Genomic DNA, 25,691 nt, shown 5'->3' on the forward strand with positions numbered 1-25,691 from the left:
TGACAAATTGGTTGTAGTACAGAGATGATTTGAAGATGACATTAACTGCCTTTTTAATTTCATTGGAACACAGAAACAATTCATTTACCTCATGCTTGGCAGAACCATTCACATTTATTAAGTGATTTATTGAGCCTTGCTCATATCATTCCTAAAACCGCACTCTCATCCCAACTAAACCCTTCATTGCTCTTCAAAGTAAATACCAAATTTTAGCAGATCACAGCAATTAATGCCATTTAATTATTTTAAATAAAGCAAACATATTGAGAGAAAAATCAACATATAATTATTGCCCAAGTAAATTTGAAAATTTTGGGGCGCCTGGGTGGCGCAGTCGGTTAAGCGTCCGACTTCAGCCAGGTCACGATCTCGCGGTCCGTGAGTTCGAGCCCCGCGTCAGGCTCTGGGCTGATGGCTCGGAGCCTGGAGCCTGTTTCTGATTCTGTGTCTCCCTCTCTCTCTGCCCCTCCCCCGTTGATGCTCTGTCTCTCTCTGTCCCCCCAAAAAATAAATAAACAAAAAAAAAAAAAAAAAAAAAAAAAGAAAATTTTGGGGCAGTCAACAGACCCTGGAAGGACCTGAGTCCAGTCACGTATATGGACTTTCTTATCGGGTTTCTCAGTGTGCTTCAAAGGCTTGTTTTTAAGCTTTAAAAATGGGGTCTTGAGTAGCCCTTACTGTAAGGCTGGTTTTCAATCCACTATCAAGGTATGACCATTGTTGGATCTCTACTAAATGTCCCACGTGTTAGACAAGGTCTCTCCACTGCCCACTCTCATGGTTATAACTCACCTAGGTCTTGTCATTATTAATAACTTTGTTTCAGCCTCAGACCAATATCTCCTTTTTCTGGTTTATTGCCTCTAAACCCCTTCCTGACTTTTAACAGTCTGTTTTGCCGGTTCTTCCTCATCTCCCAGACCTCCAAGTACTTTATTATCTCAGCCCAAGCTTTCTTTTCTATCTTTGCTCACTCCCTTCATGACCTCTTCCAGTCCTACCATTTCCCCTCAAGGCCAGGCAAGAACCCACAGAGCAGTATGTCAGAGTAAGTTAGGAAATTGCTCACAAGTCAGAAACTGGGAATTAATTTTGGAGCTGTGAGTTTAATTCCAGGCTTGTTTTGAGGCCAAAAAATGCTCAGAGAGGAGATGGCAAAGAAAAGAGAAATATGGAAACTGGAGGAATTTCTGACTCAGAAACAAAGCTTCCTAGACTCAGTAATATCAATGGAAGCAAATTATTGAAACCTTAGGGCATTATTCCAGGATATGAATAGTTTAAATGCATTAGGGAGATAATGAATAGACTTATCTATTAGAATGAAAGTGGTTCTAATTGTTTGCAAATAAATGTTCTTTCTCTTTTCTACTCTTTTTTTTAAATTTTTTTTTTCAACATTTATTTATTTTTGGGACAGAGAGAGACAGAGCATGAACGGGGGAGGGGCAGAGAGAGAGGGAGACACAGAATCGGAAACAGGCTCCAGGCTCTGAGCCATCAGGCCAGAGCCTGACGCGGGGCTCGAACTCACGGACCGCGAGATCGTGACCTGGCTGAAGTCGGACGCTTAACCGACTGCGCCACCCAGGCACCCCTCTTTTCTACTCTTTCAACAAACCAAATAATTAGGAAGAATCTTCCTCTATACTTTTAGTCTTTGAAATTTCCAGTGTATCCTGTTGAAGACAAAAATATTACAGATCTTACCTCCATGAAGTCTGCTAGCTACATTGGAGCTGAGTCTGCTATAAGTTCTAAAATAACTCTTTCACTGCAACACTGGAAACTTTTGTCCTAGTTGCCTTTCTTTCCACTACCATAATATAAAACAAAACAAAACAAAACAAAAAAAACAAAAAAACATACAAATTGTTACCATCTGGACACAAATAAGAACTAAGTCCTCTGTTGCACCTCACTTTCACCCTTCACGGGGTATCCACTTGTGTAGTTTTTCAGTTGAAGAATCTTGCCTTATTCCTGTGAGATTTTGAGACTTTATTACACAGGGTACCATCCCTTCTACCCGGCAAAAGTTCTAGGTTCATCTAAGCATGCTAATAGCTAGGCTCCAGAGGTATTCCTAGAATTTTTCCTAGGAATGCCAAAGTAATTCTAATTCTGACATGTCAAGTTGAAGAGTCTCAAAACGGAATGCAGATTATCATCTCTTTTTTTTAAGTTTATTTATTTCATTTTAGAGACAGAGCACAAGCGGGGGGGGGGGGGGTCAGAGAGAGAGGGAGAAAGAATCCCAAGTAGGCTCTGCACTGTCGGTGCACAGTCTGACGTGGGGCTAGAGCTCACGAAGTGTGAGGTCATGACCTGAGCTGAAATCAAGAATTGGACGCTTGACCAACTGAGCCATCCAGGTGCCCCAATCATCTTTTAATTCCATTTAATAGACTGAAGTGTTATACAGAAATGCATACATTCTTATTTCTAAGAAGATAGGGAAAAAATACAAATTAAATAACATTTGACATGAGAAATTCTCCCCCATGTCAGGCTCTGCTGGGTACTTGCCTCTACAGTAAGTTTTTATTATTTAGAAAATTATGACATAATAGCTTGGAGAATCTACCTGTGTAATCACTCATTATACCACAAAATAGTTCTATGTTTGAGCAAATATTTAAACTCTCTTTGCCTAAATAACCCATCTGTAGATGGGTTGTGAGGATTAAATAAGATAATTATCCTCCAATACTTTCAATAGGGCTTGGCGTATAAGAAGTAGTCAACTGATGTCATCACCATCCCCATCTTCATGATCATTATCTTTCATTACCATTGCATTTTCATCAAATTTTTTTGTTGGGATTAGCACTGGGTGTTGTATGTAAGCGACGACTCATGGGAATGTACTCCTGAAGCCAAGAGCATACTGTATACACTGTGTGTTAGCTAACTTGACAATACATTATATTAAAAAAAAAAAGAATAGATAAAACCTTACAAAAGTTCTCATATATTAACTGGAAAAAATAAAAATGTAGTACACTCTATAATACGTGTTAGCAGGTGGGAAAAATTACATAGCTATTTGCAATAGTGGAAATATGTGTATTACTGTGAATTATTTCCTAAAAAAATAATATTTCGAGACATTATTGTTTTAACTAAAAAGTATAAGGTCTCTTCTTGCTTTAAAACAATCTTCCTCTCCTGACAAGTAGTCTAGCTAGCCCCACTTCATTTTCAATTTGGAAAACTGCAACTGTGCAATGAAATTCCTCTTAGAGAACTTCTGAATCCCTGTCACTTCATTGATCCTCTAGTGATCATCCTTGAAAGATAGTTCAGTCCTCTGGTGGATGTTTCCAAATCATTTCATCCCAGGGCGGAGAGTTCCAATTGTTAGAAACTGCACCTTGTACTGAGCTTAAATCTGCCTTCTGAAGCTGTATCACTAATTTGAACATGTTTTCAGGAATAACAACCCTTAACTTTTGTAGCAGAGGACTTAAAATAAGCCTAATCAAACAACAGGTCAATGGATGTACATGTTGTCTTACTCTGAACTTCAATCTTGAGTAAATAATAGAGCATTTACATGAAATGTTGTGGCTACTTTTAGTTTATTTTGGGATTCCAAATTTAATGTGATTTATAATATTAATTATATCAATAAATTATTTAAGTGAATGCTGTTGGTAAAATACATTTCTCTGTTTTTAAATTGAATTTAAATTCAAAACTAAACTTAGATATGCAGCTGAAATATTTTAAAAGCATTTCCTATTATCATGTATGATGTTCATGTTAGGAGATGTAGTACAAGCTCCCAATTTATAGAAAAATGAGATTTTTGTTATCTTCATTTTTGGATCTGTAAAAATATATTAAAATTCTTTTTTTTAAAGGAGAAATGCTTTTTGGTACAGTAACCTTGCAAATGTCATCCCAGCAGGAGAATTTTTGGAGAGCTCTGGGTAATAGAAAACACAGCTTACTAATCATAGTTATCTTGCTGGCAGGGTTTTCTTTTGCAAACACTGTTATATACAGTTCCACAGATTACTAAATTGTAAAAAGTATTCATAAACGTGGATCTGAAGTATTCTCAATATTTAGTATACTTTAACCTGATTTTTATTTTGGAATGTCCTAAAAATATAACACTATTTGAAGCTAAAATACTTATTCTATAAATACAATGTTTAGCAGGAATTTAGTGTACTTATCATTTTTAAAAAGACAACATTTTATTTAGTTACCGATTTTTATAGTTTTTTTAAATTTAAAGTCAATTAATGGGAGCATATGAAAACTGGTACTCTCGAATGCTGATTTTACTTCTTGTCAAGATTCTGTGATCCTTAAGAAATATTTAGAGATTTAAGGTTATTTTTCCTTCTTTAAAAATGCAATAATGCAACAGAGTAGAGGAAAGATAGAGTTCTAAAACTCTATTCCTAATAGTTGGTATTTTAAGGTAAAGGGCTTTATTTCACAGTTGAGGTGACAGAATGGAAGTCCATTATTGCTAGAATTATCAGGCGTGAAGTGTTTGTTTTCCACAAGATTTTTTTGCTTCTCAATTTAGAAGTTGGAAGAAGAGTGACCAAATTAACCAAGAAGGGGAATTTTATGTGTTTTTTTTTTCAAAACAACTAATGTTTTATTCAATAGACCATTGGATATAACTAGTATTTATTAAGTATCTGCGTTGTGGTAAACTAGGATTTCCATAACTATATTTAATCCTATGAATGAATGTTATTACATCTGTTATTCAGGAGAAACTAAGATTAAAGAATGATTCATATACTGTATTGGGGCTACAATTTTAACATAAGTAGGTCTTAACTATATAGTCATGACATTTCCCAATTTGCCATGCTGCTCCTACAATAACAGGATACCAGATAATCAAATTAGTTATGTACAAAACTGAGTTCATATGAAATGTTCCTGATGTAAACTGGAAATTGCACATACTGAAACATACTGAACCTGACACTCTTCTAAAAAATTATAATATGACATAATATTTAATGTGTTACACTGACACAAAATATGTTTGCACATAGAATTAAAATTCTTACAATAGTTCTGTGAATTAGATGGGATGATTGTATACTGATCACATAATTAATAGATAGGGAAATGGATAAAAGGTGTAGGGTTATGAGTATAAAAAGAAAAGTGTAAGTTTTAAGAAACTCTCAGATGTTCCCCCTGTCCATCTTCCCTGTTTAAAGATTCTAGAACATTCTACGTAACCACTACTCTCACAAATACAGACTGTAATTTTCTCTTCACTCTCCCTTGTCTGTCTCTGTCTCTGTCTCTGTCTCTGTCTCTGTGTCTCTCTCTCTCTCTCTCTCTCTCACACACACACACACACACACACACACACACACACACACACAGTGGTTTGACTCTGTAACTTGTATTCAGACATGGTACCAGGCTCTGTAAGTTTTGTAATAAGGATATGTAGAAGATCTGTAGAACTTCTTCCTCAGGAGTTATTTAAAAAAGGAAGGATTATAAGAAACTTAAATTCCCTTTTTGGTTGATATTTCACCCATTGATTTGTGTGACCACACACTTTGAAAAATTCATCATGATTTTTCTAAAGTAATAGTAACTCACCATTGGCTAATTTTATTGAAAAATACAAAAAAAAAGTGCTGAGAGATATTTTGGCTTGAGTAGCTACATTTTTTGATTGTTCTCTTTTTCAATATAGTTCTAAATTTGGCCACCTCTGCCACAATGTGATGCTGACATAATGTTGGACAGTGAAGGGCGTTTAGGCCAACAGATCCAAGAACCCTGAAACAAAACTGGATAACACTTTAAAAGGTTTCATTCTTCCTTCACAAGAAAACTGTGGAGTGTAAAATGACAACTGTGCCTTAGGCGTAACTTTTGAAATTTATCTTTTTTCCTCTAACTATCTGGTTGTTTTTTTGTTTTTTTGTTTTTTTGTTTTTTTTGAATGTGCATTATCAGCAAATGTCTTGTCCTTGTAGACATGTCTGAGCAACCCAGCTTTTTACTTGGTTCAGTAATTTCTAAACTGGCTCTGTCTTCCAATTGTAAATTGTAGCATGGCTTATCTATGGGCTAGTGAACCTCAGGTTCTCATCCAGGAATGTGTGGACCTTTGTATATTCTGATATACTGAGCCCAGTGTGTAATTATAACAGACATAAAATGATTCAGATTGCTTTGTTGACTTTTAAAATTACATTCAAGCAAGTACTTGTAGCTCATCATTGTTCCCTCACCCATTCTTAGTATTCTGAGAGCAGAATATCCCTTTGGGATTGAAAGGTTAGGCACAACCTAGTTTTTGGAGTGTCAAGAAATGCAGGTAAAAAGATTGGCCAAAGACAATATTCAAACCACAATCGAGCACATTCATTTTTCTTGGTACTTGGTATTTTTTGTCTATTGGAGTAAAAATAAAAGAATGCTATTTTACATGTGGATTTTAAATACGGATTTTTCAATAGAGAAATTCTATATATTTATCTAATCTATCATCTCTATCTATGTCTCTTATCTATCTAGACAAATGAATAGGCATGGGTGCAATGAGACATCTTTCTATTTTACAGATAAGTGAAATAATACCAGTTATCACAGCTGAAGTTAACATTAAAAGGATATTAACTTGACAGTTGTCTCACAGAAGAAAAGACAATCTAGTAAATGATTACAAAATAACATTGTCTATTGTTAACATATAGGTTATGCCAAAATATATGGAGATGATATGATGTGTTTTACGTGTGTTATCTTATTTAATATAAAAATGTTTTGATAGGCATTACAATTGTCCTGATTTTCAGATAGGACAACTGAAACTTAGAAAGATAAACTACATTGCTTCTGTTTGTTTTATGAACTGAATGTTAGTGTCCCTCCAAAATTCATATGTCAAACCCTAATCCCCTGTGTGATGGTATTTGGAATCGGGGCCTTTGGAAAGTAATTAGGCTTAGATGAGGTCATGAGGGTGAAGTGCTTATTATGAGGTTAGTCCCCTTATAAGAAGAAGAAGAGACAGGAGAGCTGTCTCTCCAGGAGCGCACACTGAGGAAAGGTAATGTGAGGACACAGTGAGAAGACAGCCATCTGAGATGCAGGTGAAGAACACTCACCTGTCACCAAATCTGCTGGTACTTTGATCTTGAACTTTCAGTCTCCAGAACTGTGAGAAATATATCTCTGTCGTTTAAGCCACCTGGTATATGATATTTTGTTATAGCAGTCTGAGCTAAGACGGGTTTATATGCTAGTAATAGCAGATCCAGGACTCTAAATTTTGCTCTGCTACATTCTAGAGTCTATGAATTTAATCATTAAAATATAAACTTGGATAAATAATGTTTCACTTCCCCACTATGGTGGTTACCATGGTTTCATTCCAGTTCCCAAGATAAATAAAAGAGTGGAAAGGATGAATGAGTGCTGTTCAATAGCTTTCCTTGTTTCTGTGTCATTCCTAGAAGACCCTTTGGTGTTTAGTACTTTTGTATTTAATTCAGACGTTTTCAGGGTCCTAAGGCTTTTCTTCCTGGTTGCCATGGAATTAAGATCTTATCAGACTACTAGTTGTCCAGACACAAACTCTTTATTTCTAGGAATGTGTAGTATTCCCCCCATTATAAATGCTACATATTAGATTGAAAATGAGCATAACAAGATGATTGCTTTAGATTGAATGTTTGTGTCCCCCCTCATAACTCATATGTTGAAATTCTAACCCCCAACATGATATTAGGAAGTGGAGTCTTTGGGAGCTGAATAGGTCATTAGAGTGGAATCCCCAGGACTGGGGTTAGTGATTTCATAAGAGGCCCAAAGGAGCTCCTTCATCCCTTCTGCCATGTGGGGACACAGTGAGAGGACTTCTAGGAAGCAGACTCTCACAAGACACTGTGACAATTTCTGTTGCTTATAAGTTACCCAATTTATACTATTCTGTTATGGCAGTTCACATGGACTAAGATTGTGGTCTTGGGTAAAAATGTAGCTATAAAGTTTGTCAGAGAGGATAAAACACATATATTAAATCAGATGCAATTATTTTCATTGTAGTCAGAGTCATATTAAGTAAATTTACCAATTAATATTTTAGAATGTTGGTATATTTATATTCTTGTTTTATGCAGATTCAGTTTGAATATACATCGTTTGTCACTCATTAGATTAACAAATATTTAATAAGCTACCTCTATATTAAACACATTGCATTCATCAAGTAAGAAAGCAAATGTGAACACTGAATTTAAGAGAAAAACTTAGCAAATATTAATGTCATGAATTTTGCAAATAAGTAATCTTTTGAATATCTTGGCAAAATGAAACAAAAATTATAATAAGAAAATAAATTCTGGAAAACTCAATATCTTTATTTTGGTCATGCAAAGACAGTCCTTTTCACATAAACTTTTATTAGCTCTGCTATAGCACAAAACATGTATTTGATCTGAATTTCAAGTTTAATCCACCTTCTCATGAATATTAATGTGAATATGGCTGAAAAATTGCCAAAGTGGGCAACGTTAGGAAAAAAGAAAAGAAGTTACCGGCTTGAATATGTGAGACTCTTTGTATTATAAGATTTCAAGTTTGCAAGTTCACCAACCAATGGAGGAAGAGACAAAGGAGATGGTCAAAAATTTTTTTACAATGCAATGAAAAACCAGAGGTTTTATTGGAGCCTTCAGTCTCAAAGTCTAATAGATTAATCAGGAACAAAAAATGGCAAATGTCTTTTAAGCAGACAATAGAGATATGAATTGTAGGAATGAGCTAGAAATTTGGGGCTTGCTAATTAGATACCCTTCTGCATTTGGCCCCATATTCTTTAAAGATTTTTATAATGAGAAAGAACCAGCGAAGGGCAAATCCAAGATCGAGGTACTGGCAATCCACTCTAATTCTGTAAAAATTACACAACATGAACTAAAACCAAGGTCTAAGGATCACAGATCTGTGTCTGGCCGTAGTCTCTTTGCTTTCCTTCCACCTCTGATCATCCTTTGCTTTATTCCATGTATGACTAAATGCTGAACTACCTCTAATAACAATGCCTTTCTCTTCATAAGCTATTTTAGCAGGATGATTTCTTGGTAGTTACATACACATGTATATACCTCTAAAAAAGATATATATTATTTCTAAGTGTAGATTTCGTTACTTTGCATAACAACCTGTCATTTGGGTATCTTAGAAATCTATTTCAATATCTCCAGATCTATTTCATTCCTGGATAATTTAGCTATTCACATCCTGATGGAGATTTAGTGAGTGAATTTTACTAACATTTACTCTTTCAAAAAGGCTGCTCTGAGCACCCTTACACATTTGCCTTTGTGGTTAGATATGGCTGTTTTTCTGAGATAAATATACAGAAGCTAAATTGCTATATAAGAGTACAAGATTATTTTTAATTCTGGTAGGCATTGCCGAATTGACCTCCCTCAATTTATACTCACATCAGCAGTGTTTGAGACTCCCAGTTTCTCCCTACTTTTGCCAAAACTTATCAACCTTTTTCTTGGGAGGGGATATATTGTTTCTATTTAATTTGCATTCCCATGGGCATGCTAAGTAGTTTGTCATTTGTTGATTTTTTTATTTGAAGACTGAGTTTATTTTTTTATTTTTATTAAAAATTTTTTTTTTATTATTTATTTTTGAGAGAGAGAGAGAGAGTGCGAGCAGGGGACGGGCAGAGAGAGATGGAGACACAGAATCCAAAGTAGGCTCAAGGCTCTGAGCTGTCAGCACAGAGCCCAATGCGGGGCTTGAACCCACCAACTCAAGCCCACCAACTGTGAGATCATGACCTGAGCCGAAGTCTGATGCTTAACCCACTAAGCACCCAGGTGCCCCTGAAAACTGAGTTGAAATGGGAGTCTTGACTCCCTATACCTAATTTATAAAAATGAAATAAAAAGAATATAAATATTTAAAGAGCTGAACTAGAAAACAAGAAGGGGAATTTCTTGGTAGACAAGAGTCTGAGAAATCCCAATCATAATCAATCCTTTCTATTCAGTTTCCTTTGCCCAGGATATTGTTTGAGTCTATATTCTGGTGTCAGCTTAGTTCATTTTACCATACTTAACAGTTTTAAGTATATCTGCCCCTGCTAGTTAATAAGCAGGACATCACAAACCATGTTATATTATTTTTTTTCTCAATCTGCCAAATATTCAGTAGTGCTCTGCCCATTCTAGACATGCAATAGATGTGCTGAATAATGTAACATTGAGATGGGAATGAAATCTTTTAAACTGGACATACTTGTTGTATAGTTCTCTGAATTATCTCCCCAGAGCCCATTAATTTGTTATAATTCAAAAACAAAGCTGGTGCTCTCCAAGAGACCACACAAAGTCATATGGGTATACCTCAGAGATTTTGTGGGTTTGGTTCCAGACCACCGCAGCAAAGTTGATATTGCAATAAAGTGAGTTGAATGAATTTTTTTGGTTTCTCAATGCATGTAAGAGTTAGATTTACACTATGCCATAGTCTATTTGGTGTCCAATAGCATAAAAACTAATGTGGATACCTTAATTCAGAAATACTTTCTTGCTAAAAAATGCTAACCATCAACTGTACTTTCAGCAAGTTGTAATCACTGATCAGGAATCACCATAATAAATATAATAATAAAAAAGCTTGAAATACTGTGAGAATTACCAAAATGTGGCACAGGCACAAGTGAGCAAATGCTGTTGGAAAATGGTGCTGATAAACTTGCTTGACACGGGTAGCCACAAACCTTCCATTCGTAAAAAATGCAATAAAATGCAGTAAAGAGAAGCTCAATAAAATGAGGTATGGCTATACTATTTTGCTCCATGATTTTGAAATGATATATTTCTGAGTGTGTATTCCTCCAAAGGAAAATACAATCGAAAAATACTTGTTTCAAATAAGCTTCGTAAATTCATTGTTTTCATAAGCAAAAATTGCTGACAGAATTGGAATGTTCCATGGGACGTTAAGCTATGGCAGGAAAACCTGGAGAACTACCAGAGGACCCTTCTATGGTAGACATTCCCAATAAATATTTCTCAAAATACCAAAAAACATACGCACACCACAGCTGAGACAGGATGAGTCTTTTTATTAAAAACAAAGATGTGTCGAGGTGACTAACTGCATAAAGATAGGTCTTTAAGAATTATGATCTGATATTTTGGTTGCTAGTTATGGTCCTTAAATTGTTACCTAAAAATAAATTGCTCATTTATCAATAATAGTCCATTGGAAACATAACTAATAATATTGACCTAAGGGGGCTTATTAACATATCACACAAGACATTGTTTATTTTCCAAGTTATTTTAAAAGCATGAAAAGACAGAAAAGGAAGTTTCCAGTCCAAGGAAACATATTTTCAGCACCATAATTATTGTCATTTACAGTGCTCTCAAGCTTTAATCCAGGGGAAACTCATCAGTGGAATATGACTCAGTTTGATCTGAAAGTCCTTGAGAGGAGGAGAGATATGTGCAGATGGTTGCTCATCTGCGTCTTGTAATTACAGTATATGTTCACACTCTAATAAACCTAAAAATATATGAAGACCAATATAGCCACTCCTCTGAATAAGCAATAACTAATGAACATCTGGATGTGGCTACATGCCTTATAATTGAGTAGACAATTTTCAAATCAGTCAATGAAGTGGCGGCTGTTGATGTCTTAGTTCAAGTACTCCAGAACCACCTAGGCATGGAAAAACCTGTGGCCCTATTTGAATAATTTATTAGTGCAAGTTATAATATTATATACTTCTGAATAAGTCTCTGAATGAAAATGTACTTCTTGGGGTGCCTGGGTGGCTCAGTCGTTTAAGGGTCTGACTTCAGCTAGGGTCATGATCTCGTGGTTCACCAGTTCGAGCCCAGCGTCTGGCTCTGTGCTGACAGCCTAGAGTCTGGAGCCTGCTTAAGATTCTGTGTCTCTCTCTCTGCCCCTCCCCTGTTCATGCTCTGTCTCTCTCTGTCTCTCAATAATAAATAAACATTAAAAAAATTAAAAAAAAAATGTACTTCTTGGAGATAGACAACCACATGGTTTGGTGAGCAACTGGGAACACTGATAAAATAATTCTAGGAAAAGCTGCCTAGTTGGAAAAGAAGTAAGTTCTGTCCATACACTTCTTGTAGCTGTAGCCAAGCCATAGAAAAGAAGCATTTCAGAAACAAGACTCAGAATTGAGGCCAATTAGTACTGGCCTCAATCCCCAAGACACCCTATTTTCAGTTGTCTTTCTATTTCAGTTACAATTGTCATTTTTGTGGTCTTTGCAGAAAATGAATTGCTAAACTCACTAACAGGGAAACATGCCATTCTATAAGATAATGGTATTCCAAATTTGCTATTTTAGCTTGGTGTTCTGGACTCCTGGCTTCCTGAGTCTGCTTCCACCAGAGTAGTTCTGCTTTTCCTTGTTTTGTTTCTCCAAATGCCACTAGTGCTTGTTTTAATAAGTCCTTCTGCTACCAAATAGAAAAGCATGAAATCTACTCTCATAAAGATATTCCTGTTGTAAAGAAGATAGATCAATGTTTGACTTTCTAGAACTTCAATGTGAAGTTCTAGAAAATAACACAACAGGCCTGAAGAGTAGATATTTCTTGAAAGAAGTCTCTCCTGCTACTTACCCACAAATGTTGCATTGGAGACAAATTTTTAGCCTACAGGAAATACTAGGGCTGCTCTTCCATAAGAAAAATAAAAAGACACACAAACTAAGATAATAACAAAAATAATAATTCATTTTGGATTTTGATATGACTTTCTCATTCCTGGTTTCCAAAAATACAAAACTACCCCTCCACTAGTTTTTGGATTTAAAAAAAAAAGGGGGGGGGTGGGGAGAGAGAGAGAGAGAGAGAGAATGTGAAGGAATAGAAGGAGACAAGGCCCTTCTTCCTATTTAGCTTTAAGCACTGAGTTAGGCATTTAAGCATTATCTTATATAATTCTTACAATAATTTGGTTAAGTAGTTAAAATAATAGGTACTGTTTTTATTCTAATTAAATATGATAAATTTGATCTGGACAACTAGATCCTTCAAAACTGTGACCAACACAATTCTTAGTTCCAAATACTTCTTTTTCTCTCATTATCTCCGCAAGAAAATGATACTTTAAGAGAATTAAGGGTGTGGCATTATGTTAGTAAACTAACCCTCATCTCTTTTATGTTCATATTTTTGGGGGGATAATGTGAACAGCAACAAAAATCAATGCTTTATATTTCAGTAAACTCAAAACTGGAGTAACTGTTCCTTTAGATATACAAATATGATTGAGAAAAAAATTTTGAACTGACTAGGTGATCAATGCTTAGGCTTTCTCCCAAGTAGGCAATGCTCACTGATCATTTGTTTTGGTGTAATAGATGATGTGAAAGGCTTTTTCCTTCAAAAATTATAAAATCCCCCCTATATCATACTTCAGGATTTGGGTTATATCAATTTGAATTTATGCATTACTACTTACATATTTCCCAATATTCTGACTAGTAGCTAAGAAAAATATTTGGCTATATTTTGGTTCTTTACAACAGATTTTTTTCCCTACTCCTAAATCTTGATGGATTTATTTTGGATGTTATTTTAAAGTAATTTTCCTACCTGACAACACACACACACACACACACACACACACACACACACACACATTTTGCCTGCCTTCATCTGACATTTTTTACTTAGTTTTTCAAATATTATACGAGTTGCAAATATAGTAGATATTAAATGTTCTCACTGTAGAAGAACTAATGGTAATTACACGAGGTGGTAGATGTGTTAACTGATCTTATTGTACTAATTAGTGCACAATATATATGTATAGCAAGTGATCATGTTGAACACTTTAAACTTACACAAAGTTTTTTGTCAATTATATCTCCATATAGCTGGGAAACAATAAAAATAAAAAATAAAAATATCATGCTTCGTTTCTTTAAAATTTTTTTTCAACGTTTATTTATTTTGGGGGGACAGAGAGAAACAGAGCATGAACGGAGGAGGGGCAGAGAGAGAGGGAGACACAGAATCGGAAACAGGCTCCAGGCTCTGAGCCATCAGCCCAGAGCCCGACGCGGGGCTCGAACTCACGGACCGCGAGATCGTGACCTGGCTGAAGTCGGACGCTTAACCGACTGCGCCACCCAGGCGCCCCTCGTTTCTTTAATTATATATATTCTCCTGGCCACGTGGTACTGCTTTATAATTATTTGCGTTGATTTTAGGAAACTAAAATAAATAATTAACCTCTCTTCTAACTTGTAATTTTGTATGATATATTATAATAGTTGTTGTTATAGGATGAATTCTATCTCCCCCAAATTCAAATGTTGAAACCCAGGCCATTGGTATCTCAGGATGTGACTGTATTTGGAGATAGGGCCTCTAAAGAGGTAATTAAGTTTAAATGAGGTCATAAGGGTGAGACCCCAATTCAATATGACGTGTCACTCTAAGAAAAACAAAAAAAGTCTAGGGATGTGGGCCCCCACACAGAAAAGTTCCTGGGAGGGCACAAGAAAAAGACAGCCATCTACAAGCCAAGGAGAAAGGCCTTAAGAGAAACCAAACCTACTGCTGACATCTTAAACTTGGCCTTTCAACCTCCAGAACTGAGAGAAAAAAAAAAAAAAAAATCTGTTGCTTAAGTCCCCCAGTCTGTAGTAATTTGTTATGGCCAGCCTAGCAAACTCATATAGGTAGACAGGGTTTATTAATATTTTTATTTGTATAAATAAGCCTGGATATATAAGAAAAACAAGCTGCATCTCAACAGAGCAAATAGACAGCTTACCTCTCTGCTATTCCTCACTCAAAGACTTGCTAGACAAATGGTTAATCTCCGTGCAATGTGTAAAGAAAGCCAATTCAAGAGCCCTGCATCTACAAAATGAATATCCTGATATTCTTTTTTTCTGTCTAATTTTAAAGGTGGTAATCATAATCATCTTTATACTCAATTACTGGTTGTTTAAATTATATGACATTATATTAGTTAGATTCCACATAATCACGTAAAATCATCAAACATTCAAAAAGAGGTACCAGGGGTGCCTGGATGGCTCAACTGGGTTGAGCATTGGACTTCAGCTCAGGTCATGATCTTGCCGTTTGTGAGTCTAAGCCCCATGTGCGGCTTTTTGCTGTTAGCTCAGAGCCTGAAGCCTGCTTTGGATTCTGTGTCTCCCTCTCTCTGTTCCTCCCCCACTTGCACTCTGTGTCTCCCTCAAAAATAAAGATTACAAAAAAAAAAAAATTAAAAAAAAGAAAAGAAGTACCAGCTGATAATGAGTCAATCCAAATAATCAGATCATAAAATTTTCTTCCATCTCACCCGCCCCTCTTTCTAGATTTCTTTCAATCCATTCTTCTCACTCAAAAGAGCAATCTGTATAAGATATATTTGATTATATCACGTTTGGGAGACACTTCAAGTATTCCCCCATTGATTCATGATAAATTTTCATCTCTTGAGCGTGACACCAAGAGTCTGTGGTAAGTTGATGCCTGCCACCTTCCCGACCTCCCTCCCAGCACCCCCAACCCTGTAACTAATGCCCTGTAATCCAGCTACCCCACCAGCTATGTTTCTGGGTTTCCTTACCTATTTGCCATTCCACCTGTTTCTCTCTTTGTTTGGAGTTACTCTTTGTCAACCACACACACTTGACAAATGAGTATAGTGACTAAGATTAGGGATTCTGGAACCAGGCTTTATGGGTTCAAATCCCCATTTTGTCACTTACTACTTTATGACCTCTCTCTGCTTCAGTTTTCTCATCCATATATATCTGTATGATGAAATTTATATCAAAGTTAATATACTAGGATTGTTATACTTAAAAAACAAGTTAATACATGTAAGGAGAACATTGTTAGGCCCATTATAAGCACTTAATAGGTGTTAATTATGAAGATTCAGCACAGGGAAATCGTCTCTAACCTCCTTCCCCAGCCTGAGTTATTTGCCCTGTATTTATTTCCATGTTGCCACAACCATTTTAACCTCACGTTACAATAGTGTCATGATATAAACTAAAAACATCTTGTGTAGAATAAAATCTTAGATTTCATTGCATTCTCAGAGCATTTCATTGCATTAGGCATACAGTAAGTGCTCTATAAATATTGTTTAGATAAGTAAATAAATCAGTGGAGAAGAAGTATTTGATTCAAAGATTGAAAATGCTTAATAGAAATACTCAAGAGAGATGTTTTTATACATAAATCAATTTATCTAGAGTGACAATTATCATTTTTACTATCACTGTTTTTAAATATTAAATCAATAGGAAGCAATTTTCCATTATAAAATAAATGCAAGCTTATTATTAAAAACTTTGAAAATGTAAAGAAGGAAAAAGAAATAGTAAAAAAACACCATAATAATTTCATAATCATAATCATTTCACCCAAATATACATATTATTAATATTTTAATATAATCTTTTTATTAAATATGAATTTATGTGATATGTATCACTTAAATTGCACCTATAAATTGTGTCCTTTTATTTTAAAAAATGTGGCAGATGAATGATACTATATATATATAAAACCCTAAAGACTCCACCAAAAAGCTACAAGAACTGATAAATGAATTCAGTAAGGTCACAAGATACAAATCAATATACAGAAATCCATTGCATTTCTATACAGTAATGAAGCAGCAGAAAGAGTCATTAAGTAACTCACCCTACTTAACAATTGCACCAAAAATAAGAAAATACCTAGGAATAAACTTGACCAAAGAGATGAAAGACCTATACTCTCAAAACTATAAAAACACTCATGAAAGAAATTGAAGGCAATGCCAAAAACTTGAAAGATATTCCATGCTTGTGTACTGGAAGAACAGATGTTGTTAAAATGTCTATACTACCCAAAGCAATTTACAGATTTGATGCAATCCCTATCAGAATACCAACAGCATTTTTCACAGAACTAGAGCAAACAATCCTAAAATTTGTATGGAACCACAAAAGACCCCAAATAGTCAATGCAATCTGGAAAAAGAAAAACAAAACTGGAGGTATCACAATTTCAAACTTCAAGTTGTATTACAAAACTCTTGTAATCAAAAAATTAAGGTACTAGCACAAAAATAGACACATAGATCAATAGAACAGAATAGAGAGCCCATAAATAAACCCACAATTATATGGTCAGTTAATTTAAGGCAAAGGAGGAAATAATGTATGATGACAAAAAGTCTCTTCAACAAACGGTGTTGGGAAAACTGGACAGCTACAGGCAAAAGAATGAAACTGGACCGCTTTCTTACACCATACACAAAAATAAACCTACAATGGATTAAGGACTTAAATGTAAGAAAGGAAACCATAAATATCCTAGAAGAGAGCACAGGAAGTAATTTCTCTGACATCGGATGTAGCAATATCTTTCTAGTTATATCTCCTGAAGCAAAGGAAAGAAAAGCAAGAATAAACTCTTGGGGCTATATCAAAACAAAAGCTTTGCACAGTAAAGAAAACAACCAACAGAACTAAAAGAACACATACTGAATAGGAGAAGATATTTCCAAATAACATATTCAATAAAGGGTTGATCTCCAAAATTTATAAAGAACTTACACAACTCAACACCCAAAAAACCAAATAATCCAATTTAAAAATGGGCAGAAGATATGAACAGGCATTTCTTCAAAAAAGACATACAGGCGGCCAACAGACACATGAAAAAATGCTCACCATCTCTCATCATCAGGGAAATTAAAGTCAAAACCACAAAGAAATATCACCTTAAACCTGTCAGAATGGCTAAAATCAGTAACTCGAGAAACAACAAGTGTTGACAAGGATGTAGAGAAAAAGGAAACCTTATGCACTGTTGGTGGGAATGCAAACTGTTGTAGCCATTGTGGAAGACAGTATAAAGATTCCTCAAAAAGTTAAGAATATAACTATCCTAGGATTGCACTACTGGATATTTACCCAAAGAATACAAAAACACTAATTCAAAGGGATATATTCACCCCTATGCTTATTAAAGCGTTATGTACAATCCCAAACTATGGAAGCAGCCCAAGTGTCCATTGATTGATGAATGGATAAAGAAGATGCGATGTATACACACACACACACACACACACACACACACACACACACACACATATATATATATATATATTTAAAACTGTTGAATCACTATATTGTATACCTGAAACTAATATAATACTATGTTAACAATACTGGACTTAAAATGAAAAAAAACATAATGTATCTTCTTTTATTCCAATATCTTAGTAAACATTATTTTTATAGTTGAGCCAATTATTTACATAAATATTTTCTTATTGTAGGTCATTGGGTTTGACCAGTTTGGTTAGGTTGTAAGCAATGCCTCAATATCTTTGTGGATGAACCTTATTTCTGCATACAGAATTATTCCTTAGAATGCTATCTGAGCAATTGAATATCCAACCCAAAGTGTGTGAACACTTTTAAGTTACTTGAAATCTACTCACAAGGTTGATACTAACATATACTCCCATTAGAAATGTGTGTTCATTTCCCTTTAGATCTATGATATACTTATTTAAATCAATAAATTGAAAAAAAATCCATCATTGCTCCCATTTTTTCATATTTTAACCCCTCCTCTCATTGTTTTGTGAATTTTTATAATATTTCAATTTATTATTATGACTATGGAAAATTTTATTTATCAAATATATACTTTCCTTTGAATTAGTATATGCATTATTCTTTCCTTGCCTCCTTTGCTGTTTATTCACATCTTACTAGAAAAGAATTAACCATTTTCCTATATACCAATTCTTTAGGATAATTATTGTGAATTAGCAAAAATGACAATTGGAACAATAATAAGAGTTTTTCCTTGGTAAATAGGAAGGAAGGGTAATGAACATCAGAAAACTAAAGGCACAGAGGAAGAGAATGGGATGCTACCTGGGATGGATGTTTTGCTGCATAGATTGGTGTCCTTGATTCAAAGTCTCTTCCTCCTTTACTCAGGATTAGAAATGATATTAAATTTAGAGATCATAGGATTGTGGGGAACAAGCCTCCTGTTAAATATACTAACAAGGAGCTGATGCATAAAAAATATGAATGTCAAGTGACTAATAATCAATGAGAGGAATAATTATATTCACTGCTGTAGGGAATGTTATGTGAGAAGTCACATTATTATTTTAGAAACGCTGAGTGACCATGAAGCTAGAAAGTGGGGAGTGAGTTGCAATATTCCTATGTCCAAGGTTATTGAGCCATGAATAGAATGAAATCTTCCCTACACTTGGACATATCTGTTATACAGAAACTGCAATCCTTTTTATAGAGTGCTGTTGGCACTTCAGCAATTGCTAATGGGTCTTATTTTTCCTCTGTGTCACAGCAGAGAAACACCAAGAGACAAACAGCTCACATTGATCCTATGTACAAAAAGAAAAAAATGTTCACGATATTATACAATTTATTTGATTATCAATATAAAATTTATATGATATGATATAACATGATGTAATAAATTCCTCTTTTTTTGAATTATAGGAAGTCAAGAATCTATAGTTAAGACCATTTATTCCCTTGCCTATTTACAGAGTAAGGACAGCTTCTTTTTTAAAACCGTTTCATTACCAAAACCAATTGTTGATTTGCAAAGACTTTGAAATTTCTCAGATTCTGATGAATTTCAGAATTTAGTTGCTATCTCAATCGTATAGTCTACAACTGAAGCCACCCAAACCACCTCTTCTATCACTGAACTTCCTCTTTCCATCTCTCTGGCTGCTGTGGCTAGAATAGATTTTTCTTTCCATTGTGTCCTAAGTCCTAATTCTTGGTTGTTGCTGATGATGAGCCTGTCAATTGGTCCCACACACCTCTGCAGCTGAAAGCAGAGTGCCAAGGAAAGCCATTTATCCTGTCAGTTAAGTATCAGCAAGCGCTTTTAGGAACAGCCTTACTACAGTTGTTCTAACTACAGGGCATGGCTAATGAAGAATCTCCAAGAATTTTCTTAGAGAAAGCAAGTTCCTAGTTATGGGGCTTGAATGAGCACAACACAATCTTTGAGCATGGTACTCTGTTTATTAATTTTTTAAATTACTTCTGTGCAAGGAATCCAGTAATATTGACAGCATTTTATCTGGTGGATTGGTTTTTGTACAACCCCTGGATCATAGATCAAAGAATCTTCTGTAGCAAAATTTGGAAGAAAAGACTCATTACATATTTATATTTACCATCATATTTCAAAAAATGACAAAGCGTCATTTTCACTTTGGTAACTTTGTTGACTATTGACTTATTTTGCCTTTGGTTCTAACATATGTCAGAAAAGTAAAATATTATCTATTCATCAGTTGATGGACATTTAGTCTCTTTCCATAAACTGATGAATGGATAAAGAAATTGTGGTTTATATACACGATGGAATACTACTTGGCAGTGAGAAAGAATGAAATATGGCCTTTTGGAGTAACGTGGATGGAACTGGAGAGTGTTATGCTAAGTGAAATAAGTCATACAGATAAAGACAGATACCATATGTTTTCACTCTTATGTGGATCCTGAGAAACTTAACAGAAGACCATGGGGGAGGGGAAGAAAAAAAAAAGGTTATAGAGGGAGGGAGCCAAACCATAAGAGACTCTTAAAAACTGAGAATAAACTGAGCGTTGATGGGGGGTGAAAGGGAGGAGAAGGTGGGTGATGGGCATTGAGGAGAGCATCTGTTGGGATGAGCACTGGGTGTTGTATGGAAACCAATTTGACAATAAATTTCATATTAAAAAAACATATAGCAAAAGAAACACCTACAAATGACATAAGACTCTTACTTTTGAATATTTCAAAATATTGACAGTGATGGCATGCCAGTATGATTACAATTGCAAAACAAGTCTAATTCACTGCATTTGATTTGTTATTTTCATTCACTGCTAACACCATTTCTGGTTATCCTTCTACTAACCAAAATTTGTATACATTTCTATACTTCTTTGCACAAAATGATTCCATTTACTTCTGATTTCAGTACAGAGGCTTAGTCTACGGAACTTTAGAGGGTAAACATACCAATAATTGGTATACTTTGGCTTTCTCATAGGCTGCTCTCCTAGGATCAAGTGAACCTTAATTCATAATATAGAATTTCCTTTTATATCTATCTTCTTGTCATGTATTCTTGGAAAATATACGGCTCAACTGAATTAAAATGTAGCAGGTGATATAGATTGGTGTGTCTGTGTGTGTATGTGAATATGTGTGTTTATGCGAAGAGTGAAGTCAATGTGGGTATGTGTATATCAACTTGTGATAATCTGTGGTGAAATTTTGTTTTATATTAATTGGCAGCATTTATGTTTTAACATAATTGACAGTTCCAAATCAGCCTAATTACCTGTTTGTTGAGTACTGCATTAATTAAGAGGCCTTACATTGCAAATAACAGAAAGCCCACTGTAGTTGACTAAACAAATAGAGGAAACTTTTGGTTGAGTGCATGTACCGGTGGAAGAGGAAAAGCAGGGCTCAGACATGACTTTATGTATCATGAGGGATCCAGCTCTATATCTCTCAACCTTGTTCGTCTTCACATAGCGGTTTTTCCTGTATGGCTTTATTAAAAATGACTGCAGTAGGTGTAGACCTCATATCTACCTAAGGAAAGGGAATCCATTTGCAATACTTCACCAATTGTGAGGTTTACTGTTATTGGGCCAGCTTAGCATGAATGTTTAGCTCTGAACTCCTTAACTCTGGTGAAGTGATTGGGATGTACTGAGCCATGGTCACATTCCCACACCTGAAGCTAGGAGGGGAGCCTAGCTCCTGGAATTGTCCTGGAAACACTGGGATCTCTAAGTGAACACCAGGGATGGTTGAAAAGGGTAGGATGAAAGTAAAATGCACTCTAAAGATATAATCAACAAATACAGTTATTATTTTTTTTTTAATCTGAATTGTCTGCTGCTCCAAAAAAAGTATGGTCTGGTACACAAACTCTCATTTCTCATTCTATAAAGACTGACATTATTGTAAAAGACATTTTAGCTATTCATTGTGGTGTCAGAGAGTGGGTGTCAAAGAGGAGTTCAGCAGGGAAGCAGAATGAAGAGAACACTGGACAATTTCCCAGCTCTCCTGAGTCAGGTCTTCACAGTATGGCTTCATTAATCTCTTTGAAGTAATTTCTCTGAACATCAGACACACATTCAAATGTTAGCACAAAAATACATTTCAAAGCTAAATATGAATGCTCTTCATGCCATGTATCATTTTGGATTAACCAAATCTCTCTGATAAGGTGTAACTATTCCTCCAGGTTTTAGCCAATAATAGCTTTAGGTAGGCCCAGGAGACATATTCAAAATATTTAACAACTCTGTGACAGAGTTTCTGCCAATCACAGTGCCCATAGCCAAGGAAATAGGTTGGCAGTTAGTGTCCCTAAACTATGAGTCCTATTAAATGACAGGTTAGGTCTTTCCACAGGGAACCCTTGAGTAGTTATAGTGAACTCTTAAGATTTAAAAAGGATTTCTTATTTAAAAAATGCAACTTGAGTGGTAAAAATGGATGTCAAATGGCTTGATACATTTGTGAGCATGAGGTCACTTGGATCTTTTTCATTATTGCTCTGAAATTTTTTCTATTACAATGAATAAGTCTAAGTTGCTTTAAAAAAAATAGATGGCTATCAACTTAAGTTTTTGACCTAGAAGAACAGGTAAATAAACCTCCAAATTACAAATTATTTCTTCGATAGTCATAACCAATTTTTTGTTTCATCTTGTTTTTCAACAGTTACTTCTATGTCAATACTCTGTCAATATCTTTTATCTCCTTTAAGAATGTATTTGCCAAAAGAAAGCCACCCTGTTTTTGACTTCCATCCACCACTGCTTGCATTCACAGCTCTGTCAACTTTAAGATTAGTGATTCCAGGGTCTATACCTGAGATCTTCCAAGCCATAAGAGAACGATCATTTTGTTGGGAAACTCAGTTTTTCCCAGAGAAGCACTGTTGATAATTTCTGAAAGACTTTTGATGACTACTGTTCTCTAGTCATCCCTAACTTTCTGATGTCACAGTCACTGTTTTCATGAAAGTAAAACCTATTGTCAGGAAAACCCATTCCCGTGATAGGTCAGGCAACATTTGCACATATTTTTCTAACATTAAGAATAAATAATATCGACATATATAGATATATTAATATCTTAATAAAAACCAGGGAAACATTTGTTGAAATGATTAGAGTTAGAGTTAGATTATTATTGATTTTCACTGCCACTAGGAACTGCTTATTCATTGTGACCTCCCTTCCATTCTTAAAAGTAAAGAAGAAAAAGATGCTTTGAAGGATTATTTACAAACTATATTGATCTTTTTCCCCCCTTTTTCTTAGATCAGGCAATGCAGTATCTTGAGCGAAGTTAAAAGAAACACATCTTGACCATACTTTAACTTAAAAAAAAAAAAAACAAACCTGTACCAACTGAAACATTTCCTACTTTCTTCCCAATTCAGTCCCTTTCTCATCTCTATAATAATTCATACTCCCTGAAACGAGAGTGTTACTAGAGAAGAGAGAACACTGAGTTTACCAGTGTGATAATCACTCTCAAATTTATATCTATCTGTATTTTAGACATACGTAGTCAACTTGAATTTCCAACTCAAATGCCCAAGATAGAATTCAAAACTTGCATTGTTTCATATTTAGTAAATGTCAGAATCTTGTTGCCATCATCTATTGCTTGTAGAAATCTAGAAGTCAGCTCTGATACCCTCACTTTTTCTAAAGCCCACACCCAGACAATCAATTTATACTTTTCTGTCAGTTTCATCTTTTAATATACCTTGAATACGTCAACTTTTCATTCTTCAGTGATACTTCCCTCACTCAAGTCTCTTAATCTTCTGTATCCACATGTGTCCCTCCTCACCAAATTCACACTCTCCCAGCTGCCAAAATGATCATATAAAAAAACCTCAAACCTGATAAGGGCACTCTTTTATTTAAGAATTTTTAGTGGCTTCCCATGGCTCCTAGTAAACAAACCAATAGTCCTGATATGGTACCTAAGGTCCTGGATCAACGGTTCTCAATCCTGGCTTCAAATTATAAATATATATGATCCTTTTCTTCGGTACCTCAAGGGAAGTTGATTTAACTTTCTCAGTTTTATTTCTGATGCTCCAGAGCTAGAGTCTGTTTGATTTAACCAGACATACATGCTGGAGTGGACAGGTAGAGGAATAAATAGATTGGGAATTCCCAGAAGATTATAGAGTGCTAACAAACCAATCAGTAGGGATTCCATACTCTAGCTTGAGAATGTTGGGACTAGAGTCACTGTACAATTACTGTCATGGTTTCCCCTACATAGCAGTCAGAGTTCTCCTGAGAAATAGAACGAAGAAGATTGATTCATTTGCTCTAAGGAATTGGCTCCTTAGAGCCAATCCTCATTTTGATGGAGGAGGCTGACATGTTAAAGACTCAGGAGAGTTGTAGTTGCAGTCCAAAGGCAGCCTTCTGGCAAGCCAGGAAGAACTCGTGTTGCAGATGATGTATTCAGTCTGCTGGAGAATTTCCTCTTGCTTGGGTGGGATGTGGAGCAAGGGTGAGTTCAGCCTTTTGTTTTAACTCAAGTTTTCCACTAATTAGATAAGGCCCACCCACAGTATAGTAGGCAATCTGCTTTACTCAAAGTTCACTGATTAAATGTAAATTTCATCCAAAAACACCCTCATAGAAACATCCAGAAATATCTGGGCACCATGGCCCAGCCAAATTATAACATAAAAGTAACCATTATACTGTTTGTTTACTTTCCCTTTTGTAATCTTTTAATAGACTGCTACAATTAAAGTCAGGGTATGTAAGGTGTCATCTGTTAATTTATGAACCATTTGAATAAGAATTACAAGGAAAACTTGTTAAACGACGAATTCCTGGGTCCCATACAGATTAATGGACTCAGAACTTGCCTTTTAATAAATGCAGGAAATCATTTTCTGACTAGTAAAATTTGAGAATGATTTAATTCCGTGTCTTCCAAAATAATTGGATCATATAGTAGTTATTGTTTCCTTGAATTGTTTGCTTTACTACATCCACAGTAATGATCAGTGTGCATGTTTTCCATTATTAGCACTGCCTTCAAGGAGTTCTCAAGGGCTTGAACCAAGAGTTTCACAAAGGATATGAATACAATCCTGGAAGAAAATTACATGATCCTTTTATTATTGTTGTGGTTGCATGGAATAGGACATTATCTATGATATTTGCTTGGAATGGCATTAGAAAATTAGCCTTGTCCTAAGATGCTTTCACCTGATTTCTAAATCAGAATTTCTAAATTTAATTGTACGAAAATTGTATCTTAAGTCATGTTATATATTCTCCTGAAGAATAAAAACATACATGAACAGAATCTGTCTTTATCATCTTATTACAGTGAATTAGTAAATATGTATATAGAAGTATTTCCAAGATCATTTCCTTAGGGCAGTACTCATTTTAAAATTTGGTTCACAAGTCAAAAAGCTCAGTGAATGTTTTATACTACATTGATTTTTTAAGAGTCATGATAAGCATTAAGGACTATTAATGCTTCCAAGAAGTTCTCTAGTTTAAAGAAATTGTTCCAT

The 25,691-nt window shown here is 35.1% G+C and overlaps 2 long non-coding RNA genes across 2 annotated transcripts; one reads left to right on the forward strand and one right to left on the reverse strand.

The window, feature by feature from the left end:
* Positions 1 to 1,900: 1,900 nt before the first annotated feature.
* LOC121030243 (uncharacterized) lies at positions 1,901 to 23,091 on the reverse strand. Its single transcript, XR_005790132.1, has 3 exons — positions 22,985 to 23,091; positions 18,971 to 19,026; positions 1,901 to 1,986 (listed from the first exon to the last, which is right to left on the reverse strand). It is a non-coding gene; the product is annotated as an uncharacterized LOC121030243 (long non-coding RNA).
* Positions 23,092 to 24,415: 1,324 nt separating this feature from the next.
* Positions 24,416 to 25,474, forward strand: LOC121030244 (uncharacterized). The gene is made up of 2 exons (XR_005790133.1): positions 24,416 to 24,661; positions 25,193 to 25,474. It is a non-coding gene; the product is annotated as an uncharacterized LOC121030244 (long non-coding RNA).
* Positions 25,475 to 25,691: the final 217 nt, after the last annotated feature.

The sequence above is a fragment of the Herpailurus yagouaroundi genome, unplaced genomic scaffold (assembly GCF_014898765.1).
Source record: "Herpailurus yagouaroundi ecotype Mexico unplaced genomic scaffold, PumYag 140, whole genome shotgun sequence".
Lineage (NCBI taxonomy): Eukaryota > Metazoa > Chordata > Mammalia > Carnivora > Felidae > Herpailurus > Herpailurus yagouaroundi.